General features: G+C 42.5%; 1 pseudogene; it reads left to right on the top strand.

Moving 5' to 3' along the window:
- Positions 1 to 477: 477 nt before the first annotated feature.
- LOC783592 (small ribosomal subunit protein eS7-like) lies at positions 478 to 1,077 on the top strand (annotated as a pseudogene).
- Positions 1,078 to 12,626: the final 11,549 nt, after the last annotated feature.

The following is a 12,626-nucleotide window of genomic DNA, read 5'->3' as shown; positions in this document are numbered from 1 at the left end:
GGTCTGTCATCAGTAAAGAGGTGACAGAAGCAATCACCACTCTAACTTTCTGTGCCTTAAGAGGGGAGTGAATGACCGAGGGGGCTTCACTAGGAAGAAGGCTTTATTTCTCCAAATTAGAAGACAATCTTTTGATATTTGGTAAAGGTATAGAGTAGTGTGGATAAAACTATGTGGTGCGGAGCATTCTGAGATAATCATGGACATTCTTTAAAAAATCTGATGAGTGATGAAATAAGTTTAAGGAATGTTAAAATTTATATACCCAATTTGGATAGCTTATTTATCCACTTTTATCCAATGGATATTTATCCATTAAATATCCTTCCATATTTACAAACATATTTCAAGAGCTGAAAATACTTCTGGTAACGAAATAAATTTTATCCTTTTTTAAAAATCCAAGATTTGCTCTTCCTAGGCCTACTGGTGTCAGTGGCAGCAACAAGTGTTGGCCACATCTGCCAGGTGCAGGCCATGTTCATTTCCAGCATGAAGATCATGAAGCCCAACATAGAGAAGTTGGAGGAGTCTGAATTGGGCATCTCCCAGGCCCTCTTGGAACTGGAGATGAACTCGGACCTCAAGGCCCAGCTGCGGGAGCCGAACATAACAGACGCCGAGGAAACTGAAGTTGGTGGTGGCTGGAAAGCTATCATCATCTTTGTTCCCATTCGGCAGTTGAAATCTTTCCTAAAAATCCATGGGCAGCTGCTGCACAAGTTGGAGAAGTTCAGAGGGAAACACATCATCTTCATCGCTCAGAGGAGAATTCTGCCTAATCCAACTCAAAAAAGTTGTACGAAAAATAAGCAAAAGCATCCCAGGAGCCTCACTCTGACTGCCATGCATGACACCATCCTGGAGAACTTGGTTTTCCCAAATGAGATTGTGGGTAAGAGAATCCCCATGAAGCTGGACGGCAGCTGACTCATAATGGTCCATTTGGATAAAGCACAGCAGAACAACGTGGAACACAAGGCTGAAACATTTTCTCGTCTCTACAAGAAGCTCATGGGCAAGGATGTTAATTTTGAATTCCCAGAGTTTCAGTTGCAAACAAAAATGATTAAATAAAATATTATTCACAATAAAAAGCCCAAGATTTAATTGATTAAAGAACCGTTTGTGTTCTGTCACATTATCATCTTGCAAACCATTTGGGAAATGCAGATATAAACGGGCATCATTGCAGAAGACAAAGCTGAGAGTGCAGAGTCAAATGGGAGACTGTTTGCATCCATGGTGGTCTTTTTACTAATAAAGGGTCTAAGCCAGGAAAATGTCTTCTGTAAAGAGCCAGGTAGTCAAGACTGTAGGCTTTGGGAATTCCTTGGCAGTCCAGTGGTAAGGATTTGGTGCTTTCACTGCCATAGGCCCTGATTCAGTCTCGGATCAGGGAACTAAGATCCCACAAGAAAGTAAGTAAATAAGAATACTGTAGGCTTTATTTTTGTTGCAATTACTCAGCTCTGCCATTCTACTGTGCAAGCAGCCATAGACAATACATAAGGGAGTGAGTAGGCTGTGTTTCTGTTCAACTTTATTTATGGACATTGAAATTTAAATTTCATATGACTTTCCTACATCAAGAAATCTTATTCTTCTTATGCTTTTCCTAAGCATTTAAAAAATGTAAACACCACTCTTGGTTTGTGGGTTATGCAAAATCTGTGCTAGATCTTGTGTGTGGGTCATAGTTTGCCAGTCACTGGTCTAAATCTTTAGGTTTTGCATCTTTACAACTCAAAGGAGAGACCAAGAGTCCAAGTGAGGACCTAAGGAGGCCAAAAGGCTGGAATTTGGGGGAGTCCACCCTAACCCACTCCAGTACTCTTGCCTGGAAAATCCCATGGATGGAGGAGCCTGGTGGGCTGCAGTCCATGGGGTCGCCAAGAGTAGGACATGACTGAGTGACTTCACTTTCACTTTTCACTTTCATGCATTGGAGAAGGAATTGGCAACCCACTCCAGTGTTCTTGCCTGGAGAATCCCAGGGACGGGGGAGCCTGGTGGGCTGCCGTTGATGGGGTCGCACAGAGTCAGACATGACTGGAGCGACTTAGCAGTAGCAGGAGCACTCTAAGAAAAGTTGGGTGGAGGACATTTGAGGAGCTAATTTCTGGGTTACAACTGTGTTATAACCCTCAGGAAGAGGGAGAATATTATTAGAAGTCAGTGTATTAGTTATGGTAACACTGGCTGCTTAAACAACCCTTAAAGATAATTAAAGTCTATTTCTCACTTTCCAAAATAGATGTTTCTGATGATCAGCAGTGGTTTTCCTCCAAGTGTTTATTAAAAGAACTAGGTTGCTTTCTTCTTGTGGCCTCATCCCCTTTATCCCTCAGTTCACCATGCACTGTGGTCCCTCACATTAGTCTATAGATGGGAAAGAGCTTGGAGGATCTTATGTGAGAGGTTCTTAAGGATCAGGCTTAGAACTGGCACACCTCACTTCTGCTCACATACCATTGGCCAGAACCCAGTCACATGGCTACAACTGACAGCAAGGCAGTCTGGGAAATATAGTCTTAACCTGTGTGGCCAGGAAGAAGAGGAAATGGATTTGATGCACACTAGTTAATAAAGAAGTAGGGAAGGCATTCCAATAGAGGGGGCAGCATAAATAAAGGCAGAGAGAGGGGAAAGACTGAGACGAAACAGGGAACTACATGCCATTTGGGGTCGCCAGGAGTGTTTGTGGGAAGGAGACGTTAGAGATGGGATGTCTGTGGTATAGAGCTCAACACTACCAACCTCCCCCACCCCCAAACCCCACCTTGCAAGAGGTAGAAAAGGTGCATTTAATGTGAAGACTGAAATGAGTATTTGTGCAGGATGTAGGGGATGGGGGGCTGCTCTCTCACTTTCCCTTCCCCCTTGAAAACAAAGATCAGTGATCTCAGAGTGGGTGCAGGCAAGAAGAGGCCAGGAGCAGGGTGATCAGGCTTGTGTTTGCTTAGGTTCCAAGCCACTGGGCTCTGCATGGTCATACACTTCCTGACAATCTAGTGTCTCAGTCCATCAGACAGAGACTGGGAGCCCGTGTTCCAGGTGTAAAGAATCAGCATTTGGTTGGCATATTCTTTGCCTTCTATCCCCACAGGAGCTTCTGATGCACCAGTAGATGACTGGACATGGAAAACAGAGGCAGGATCAGGTTTTAAATGACTACCAGCAGGCACACCCACCTTGTGCTAAAATCTTTCTCAGGTTCCTGCTGTGCTGTTTTATCTCCTCTTCCTTTCAAATGCCTCAAGCAAAAGTCCAGAGCCTTCCAGGGAGGCTGTGACATCCTCCTGGGAACAAGCTCCAAACCCAGGGTGAGAGGTATTAAAGACTGAAGGAACCTGCCATCTGCATTAACTTCTAAGTCTAGTCAAGAAAATTGTTTCTGTCTGCCCGGGCTTGACAAATCAATCAATCTATCACTCTGTTTCCCGAATTTCCTGGGAGCAAGCTCTCAGCTTTTCTGTACAAATACATCCCAGTACTGAGCTCGAGTAATAGACAGGAGGTTATCAGCAATCATATGAGAAGAGAACCTTTCTCTACCATCATTCTCAGCACTAAATTGCTCTTATCAGCACAACTTAAAAGGAGGAAACTGCCTTTATCCACTAAGCATCCTTCCTTTAGTGATGCTGTCCCTGTTGCTCCTCACAGGCTGCACGGTTACATCACTAAAGGTCACTGATTGATGCCACCATCTCCCCTTGAGACCCTTTTCTCTCTCCCTGCATTCCCTTCAGTGATGTTCATGCACCTTTTTCTCAGTCTCCTCTCCTGCCTCCATTAAGTCACAACAAAAACATCCCAGAGCCACTTGAGATCATCCATGCAATGATGGACAGGCTTGGCTATATAATTTGCAGGTCGCTGTGCAAAATGAAAATGTGGGTGCCTTGTTGAAAAAGCAGGAAAAAAAGAACCATATGTTGATTTTGTCATGCCATGAGTAATGGGAGAGGTTTCGTCCTCCTGTTTTACTTTGCTAGGGCTGCTATAACAAGATGCCACAGACTGGTGCCTTAAATATCAGAAATGTATTTTCTCACCACTTTGGTGGCTTGAAGTCTAACATCAAGCTGCTGGAAGGTTTGGTTTCCCCTGAGGCCTCTCTGCCTAACCTAGAGATGGCCACCTTCTTTCTTATCCCTCACATGGCCTCTTCTCTGAGTCTATTCCTCTTCTTATAAGACCATCACTCCTGTTGGATTAGGGCGCCATCCTAGGACCTCACTTAACCTTAATTACTTTTTTTTTTTTAATTACACTTTTTTAAGGACTTCCTTGGTGGCTCATACAGTAAAGAATTGTCTGCAATGAGGGAAACCCGGGTTCGATCCCTGGGTTGGGAAGATTCCCCTGGAGAAGGGAATAGCAACACACTTAAGTATTTTTGACTGGAAAATGTCATGGACAGAGCCCATGGGGGTCACAAAAGGCACGACTGAGCAACTAACACACATACACGCGTGCGCACACACACATGCACACACGTTTCTTTAAAAGCCCTGTCTCTAATTACAGTCAAATGCTGATACTCTGGGGGACAGGGCTTCACCATATGAATTTGGGAGGACACTGTTTCATCCATAACACTCCCCAAAGTAAAATGTAATGTCGCCAAATGAAGGGGAAGAAGCTGTTAGGCAAGCAAGAGCAACAGAGGGTTCCAACCTTGCTCATCTGTACCCTCATTGTAGCACAAATGTGTTTACCCAGCCCCAGCTTTCTTTTCGTACTAGTACAATTTTGTTTTTTAATGGTATAAATGTATTAGGGTCAAAGGAGGAGATTTAAGAGCCTGAAGGAGTGCTGGTTAATTCTCAGTTAATCTCAGCCCCATTAACCCCCTTCTGCTGCTGCTGCTAAGTTGCTTCAGTCGTGTCCAACTCTGTGCGACCCATAGACGGCAGCCCTCCAGGCTCCTCTGTCCCTGGGATTCTCCTGGCAAGAATACTGGAGTGGGTTGCCATTTCCTTCTCCAATGCATGCATGCATGCTAAGTCGCTTCAGTCGTGTCCGACTGTGCGATCCCATGGACAGCAGCCTACCAGGCTCCTCTGTCCAAGGAATTCTCTAGGCAAGGATACTGGAGTAGGTTGCCATTTCCTTCTTCCATTCACCCCCATGTCTGCTGTAATAGTATAGGCTGAGAGAAGAGAAATAGATTCTGAGTAAGGCGGGAGAGACTCAGGTTTATTAACTGGACCACGAGGCCCATTTCAAGTGTTGGTCACTTTTATTCCTTAATCCTTAAGGTAAACTATACACTGATACTTCTGTGAGATTTTCTAGAACAACAATCAAACAAATTCTTCACTTTTCTTGACATAAATTAAATCTTCCCTGGTGCCTCCCTGTTTTCTTTCCTCTTTCCATACCTCAAATTTGTCCCAAATCCTCTCTTTAAGATCTATGGAGGATTAGAGATTTATCACTAGTATATCAGCTCTTAGATCTGCCTTCTTCTCTGCCTAGTGGTTTCTCATTATCCACAACTCATTATTATGTGTATTCAGCAACATATATTTATTGAACACCTACTTTGTACCAGCAATTGTTCTGGGTAATTTGGAAACATCAGGGAGCAAAACCAGATAAAGATGTCTATGCTAGGAGAGCTTACTTTCTACTAGAGAGGTAGAGAATGCTCCATAAGTATAATAAATGGATAGATCACATATTGTAGGTTCTGACAATGCCATGGGAAGTGAAAAGATGGAGTAAGAGAAGCAGGATGGGGAGTTCCAGGGCTTGGGGACATATTGATATATTAGAGTACTCAGAGTGGGTCTCCTGCTGAAGACGATGTGCTGGACAGTCTTCATTAGCCCTTCCAGATCTACTCTTCAACTTTCATCCTGCTCTGTGCCCAGGGAGGATGATCTATATGGGCTGTACCAATGGGCCTCTCTCTGTGTGACTTCTCATTGAGTTGGGCCAATGGATGACACTGGCAGGGCATTAGAGGGCAGGAGTGCATTGAAGTCAAGGTTTTTATTCCCCTGGCCTCTGCATTTCTAGGTTACAGATTGGCAGCAGCTATAATCCTTACTGAAGTTTAAGCTCTTTCCAGATTGCCTCTCTTGAGTTCCAAGGGGTGCTCCCATTGTTGCTAACCCCCTGGTGCCTCCTCTATTCCTTATTGGTGTCTATTAAATCTGTCCACATCTTTGTAAAATGGCCCTTTATTGTACTCTCCCATTATCCCCATTTGAATGTACTACTTGTTTCCTGCCAGAATCTTGACTTATATAATAATTAGTCGTGAGAGAAGTGCCCCTGGGACACAGCCTCTTAAAATGAGATTTTGTGATTGAGTTGCCTATATCTGAGAAGTATAGAGACAATCTCCATGACAGGAGGAGAGGGAAAGGGATAAGACACTGATCATCCTTGGCATGCACAACTGTCTCCTCTTAACCGATTCTTATACTCTAGTTATTTTTCCATTCCTAAAAGTACGGTGGGAACTAATGTACTCAACTGGCAGAATACACACATTAGCTCCCTATGGTGTGAAATGAAGATTACATTGACAGGAAGAGCCAAGTAGAAGCCCGCAAATAATCACCTTAATGCAATGTGGTATCCCTGGAGGAACTGCAGAGTTTAATGCCATCATCAGAGACTTAGAAGGTGCAGGGTGATTAATTCTACCATATTTCCATTTAACTAGTCTATTTGGCAGGTGCACAAACCAGATGGGTCTTAGAGAATAATTGTAGATTGTCCCAGACTAAATCAGGTGGTTATGGAAATCACAGTTGAGATTTTGGATGTGGTACGATTACTGGGGCAAATTAATTACTCCTAGCACCTGGTTTTTAGCTACCAACATGAAAATGCTCTCGATGGATAGTGGGAAAGGTAGCTGTCAGTCATTCTCCTTCCTTGGCTACGTTAGTACTTCTTCAATGAGCCCATGTAGACCATGGCAACAGAGACTAAGATGGAGGTTTAACATGGACTTCTCATTCCCAAGGTTGACTTGGTGAGAGTCAATACGGACTGCCCAACTTTTCAAGTGCAGAGGCAACTGAGTCCTAATAAAACACCATTCCCTGAAGTAAGCAATGATTTGTCCTCGCAGGAATAAATATATATCCCAAATACACATTTGCCTTCCTTTCTCAGAACTCTTCTGCTGGCATTCCCACTTATGGGTCTACAAATGCCTTATCCATTGACATGGTTTCTCACAAAATGTATCCATTTAATGCACTTATTTGGTGGTGAAGGAGGTGTGGCAAAGGGCTCTTGCTCCTGTTACCCCAAAGCAGATGACTTGATAGATTGCTAGAATGGTCTGATGAAGATAGTTCCTTACAAGCAGGTACCATCTTCTTCAGTGTGCATGGACCTAAGAACCAAGAAAAATGAGAGTGGCTTGAGTGAAGTCTGATGTTATCACTATCTTGATATCTGTATTCTATGAAGGGATGTTCTGCCAGAAAAGAGAGTTCTAGTTCAATTAAATCGGGAGCTGAGCCTATTCCCCAGCCATTTTTAGGCTCCTCTTACCAGTGAACTAACAAAGAAGGTGTGGAATGCACAGTACTGGCTGGGGGAATTGGTACAGGGATCTTGTAAAACTAATTTCTGAAAAGACTAGAATAAATTCACAACCAACTGAAATAAATGTTTAAGCAAACTAAAGCCACAAAGTATCACAAAAAGAAATGGTTTATGTAAAATATATTAACAAGGACTTCTTCTTTAGAGAAGCAGAAGGTATGGTCCCCAGAGTCAGTAGGTAATTACACTATTCTTTTTCTCCAAGAGAAGCATCTGCCAAGATTTTCTCACATCCTGGCATATATTCCTTTGAAATATGCAAGGTTTCCACAGCCATCTTTGTAATTTGTTCTTCATATTCAACATAATCTTTATTCATAGCTACATCAGAGTTTGATGATTGGACCATAAAGTAAACATCATGCCAGAAACATAAAGACTTTAGCCAAGAGAAGAAATTGCCCAAAATTCTTGTTTGGGGAAGAAGGCAATTTTTTTTTTCTATCAGCATCAGTCTTCTGCTGCTCTTTGCTGCACAGGATGCTTTAAGCACCATGATTCTGCAGAAAACACTGCACTGACTTGACATCAGCAGGAATAATCACTAAATCCCTTGGCCTGCTGGGTACTGGTCTGCCAGACATGGTGTGACTGAGACTCAGTGGTGTCAAGGTCATGGATCAGGAGTGGTAAGGCAGTATCAGTGAGACAACAATATTGTCTGGAGGCTGGGTTATTGTCCATCATTGGAGACAGACAGCTTGGCAAGAGAATGATTTGGCTGTTCTTTGGCTGAGCATACACAATCTCATCCAGGGAATCTACAAAGCTGCAATAGGAACCAAGGGCAAAGGAAACCTGTGATTATAGCAGCTAGACTAGACCCAAGGCTATAATGGTTTCAGTAGTCACCTAAGTGCTACTGCCAGCTTTTAAGATAGAGCTACCTGCCCAGCCCTGCCATGCTTGGCCAGATCGTACAGATTTAAATGGTCTTTGATGACTGTGCCCTTGCTGTTCATGTCTTCTCCAAAGGCACTATTGCCAGTTAGTTGGGGCTTGAGTTAAGGGCAAAAATCCTAACTCTGACATCTACCAGCTGTTGTTCCCAAGGCCAATTGCATGGAATTTCCCCAAATCTCGGATTCTCATAAGAAAAATGGGAATCATAATATCTACTTCACAAGGATGTTGTAAGAATTCAATGAGATCATGTTTGTAAAGCACCTTCAATAGCATCCGTATCGAGGCTCAATAAAAGATGGTGGTGCCAGTCAGTATCACCATCATCACGAAGACGGTTTCTCCAGAGTCCAGAAGAGCAGCAGATTCAAATGGCCCTGGGGATGGTCTTCATTTCAATGAATCTTTCATGAACTAGGTCAGGCAAGAGTTACACTAACAGGACTCCAAGATGATGAAAATGAGAGATACATATTTGAGTCACTGGCATTGAATATAGTCAAGACTCTGAGGACTGAAGACTGCCTGTACGAGAAAAGGAAGAGATACAATACATAACATGAATTATCTTAGGAAAATGACCAAAGTTAAAAGAACCAGAGGAATCAGAAAAACAGGAAAAGAGAGAGAGAGACTGGGAAGAGACCCTAAATGATATTTCCAAAGCCAAAGGGGAAGTGATGAGAAATCATCATTAAAGGAGAAATCATCATTAAAGAGGTGATGCCTAGTAGAGGGGTCATGCCAAATGAGGACTGAGAAAACTGTTGAATTAGACAGGAAGGAGGTCTTAGTCTCAACAAATGAACAGTTTCCAGGAAGTGGCACATATATCAGTCAGGGTTCAATAAGAGCGGCAAAACTGGTAGGATACATATGTTGTTTATAAATTATCTGTCAATTATAGATGTTAATATGAATGTGTTCTTTATTGATTATGTCAATGATCAATATATTATTGAGAATAAATATTAATGTTTATGATTATCTGATATTGTTATAATATTATGTTAATTCTCATTAATATATTTCAGTATTTATTATATGGAGTTGGATTATACAATTGTGCTGATTGGCTCAGCTAACCCAAAGTCCATAGGGCAGGCAGTCTGGCAGAAAAGACCTCCAGCAGGCTGACACATTGTGGGGCCAGGCTGAAACTTGTTCACAGTCAGGGAGTTGGGAAGAAAGATCCAATGGGAAAAGAGAGCAATTGCAGGGCCAACTGCTGTTTGCAACTCTAGCTCAGGAAGGGCCTAGGTCCTCTTTCAGAGGTCTTACAACTGATTAACTCAGTCCAACCCATGATAATCTCCCTTTTGATGAACTTAAAGTCAATTGATGAGGTAGGTTACATCTGTAGGATCCCTTCACCATAGCATCTAGATTCATGTTTATTTGCTGAGGTAACTGGGACAACATGGGGAAACAGCTACTTCCTCTCTCAGTCCTCCAGTTTGCATGAAGCAGTGTCTTTTGCAACCTGCATGATGGGAAATACCAGAAGGAGACTTCCCTGGTGATTTAGCCTAGACTAGTTGACACACATCACAAGGCTTTATGTGGTGGCTGAGTGGTGGGGGTGCAAAGACAGTGTTTCTAAGAACTTTGAGGAGAAAGTGGGAGATATTCACAACAAAAGAGAGAAAAGAGCCTGAAGAAATATGTGCAAGGGAAGATTCCAATGCAGAGCAAAGGAATGAAACTGTGGTTGGAGAGGATAAGTAGGAATAAGACTTCAGTATTGTCAAAGGAGGATCTCAGTGCTAGGGAGGGCAATCCACCATGGACCCTGGGCCTCCCTATGCATTCCTGCTGGGTATGCCCAAAGTGAAAGGCCCTGGTTGCTCTTTTTCTAGGCTGCTTTTCTGAGTAGTGTTTGCCGTAGGCAGTTTTGAGGGATGAGGTAACATCCCCTCCAGACAAAGAGTAGGTTTGCTTCCACTTGTCCCTCTCCCATAATGCAACCCATGGCACGTGTGGGCACCCACCATGAACTTTCTTTGCCACCCTTTGGGACTTGGTGGGGAGAAATTCAGTGTTGAGAACCAACCAATACAAACCAATGTAAACCTCTGGCTATTGCTTCAACCATGAGTAATAACATTCTTGGTCTCCAACTGGGAGTCTTGTATCCTCTGCCAGCATCCATAGAATTGTAGCAGTCTAAATTATTTACTTGTAAGTAGGGTAAAATCCCAGACCCTTTACGATTCTTGATAAGCAGAGGAGGAGACAAATATTCCTATTTATGACTGAAAGCACTAATAAGTCTTTAAATCTGACAGAAAACCATTCATAATTAACTTTTTAAAATTTTAAATAAATGAATTCCTTGATTCTTAAAATATTAATTGATTGGTTCTTCTAATCTGGAATGAAAACTATGCGTATCCTTATCTAAACCCCAAAGTCTACCTTCAAATGTATTATCAATGTATAATCTACTGATTTGGTTGTAGAATCATAAGACTTGGGCTTGAATGTAAGCTTTGAGCCTTATTGTCCTCAAATATGTAACTGGGACAATAATACCTGACTCTTGCAGTGTAGCTGCATAGGTCAAGTGAGGGCTTGTTGGTACACAGGTGAGATATTGTGGGCAACTCACAAACAATGGTTCTCTCTTCTCTCTTGCGACTCTTAACTTACACACCGCCTTAGAATTATTTTCTAGTTTTTGCATAGAGTTTTCATGTTTCTACTTAATCAGTGACTTTCAATATTGTCAGCTCTTTTGATAGTTCATAGAAGAGTCAACTATTTACTGGGTTTCCTAGTCCTCTCTCATGAGTTCAGCTACTTTGGGCTTAACATTACCTTTCTAGTCTCAGTTTCAATCCATACTCTTTTAAATGTGCTGCTTTCTGTGTAATAAATGCCATTTGCAAGCACTTAACATTTACAAAGAACACTCACATTTATCATCTCAGGTGAGCATCCCTTAGTGCATCATGTTTTATATGACAGCGAGATCAGAATCGTCCACTTTCCAGATCATTAAATGGAAATGTTATGCTGTCACCCAAGATCACAGCTTACCAAGGTCATTGGTAAATGGCAGAGTTGGAACATAAACCCTGGTGCTCTGACTCTGAGTCTGGTTCTCTTCTCACTTTGTCTTGCTGTTTGTTGTGTCCACTCTTTTCTCTTCTTTTTTGTGTTTCGCCTACCTTTGGGCTAGATTTTCTGAGGTCTCTTTTTGACAACATTTCTTTGCCATGACTCTGTATTAGCCAGGGCTCCTTCCATTTCAAGTGACAGAAAACCTACTTGAAAAAGATGTATTGATTCGTGTACAGGGAAGAATGGGGAGTAACTGGTGACAGGCAGTGCAGGGTCTGAGGGCTCACAAATATCATTAGAGATTTTTTCTCCTTCCTGTTTCTCATCCTGCCTCTTTCTGGTCTTTGGCCTCATCCACTTCCTGCAGATGTTTCCTTTTTGTGGTAGCAAGTATGGCAGGCAACAGCATCTCTGTGTGTCGCCACCACGTGCTACTCAAGAGTAAAGAGAGAGTTGTGCTCTCCATCTGTCTGTATGAGATTAGCTCCATTAAAGTCATGTGCTTATTCATGGGACCAATCACTGGCCAGGGAGTGGGGTATTGTGACTGGTCAGGTCAGCATCATGTGTCTATTCAATCAACCAGAAGCTGAGGTTTTGTGTCTGGCAGCTCATTTGAGTCAGTTGATTAGAACAGGAGAAGCACGGCTCATAGGGAAAAAGTAGGGAAGGGGATGTTCAAGAGCAAAGCTAAACAAAAACAAAAAACCACAGATGTCAAACAAACCCTACATTCCAGATTGGCATAGATAATTCAAATGTCAAAAATATATTTTCTTTGAATTTTCACTTGAGGTTTTATTCTTTGCAACAAAGATTATCCACTAAATTTCATGTGATTTAATACCAGTGTAAGCCTTTCATAAAAATAAACTGAAACTCGGGAGAAAATACATTTGTCAGACCACACATCCGGATTTGGAGCTCAGTACACATGGTCTTGGTGAGTAAGGACAGTAGGGTCCGCGGCAGGGTGTGTCTGCCATTCCTCCACCTGCCCACCTCCGGGACTCCATTTCTTGGCAGGGAAGCCAGGCTGCTTGAGCACTCCTTGAATATATATTTAA

The sequence above is a fragment of the Bos taurus genome, chromosome 4, assembly GCF_002263795.3.
Source record: "Bos taurus isolate L1 Dominette 01449 registration number 42190680 breed Hereford chromosome 4, ARS-UCD2.0, whole genome shotgun sequence".
Lineage (NCBI taxonomy): Eukaryota > Metazoa > Chordata > Mammalia > Artiodactyla > Bovidae > Bos > Bos taurus.
This window is presented reverse-complemented; position numbering and strand designations above follow the sequence as displayed.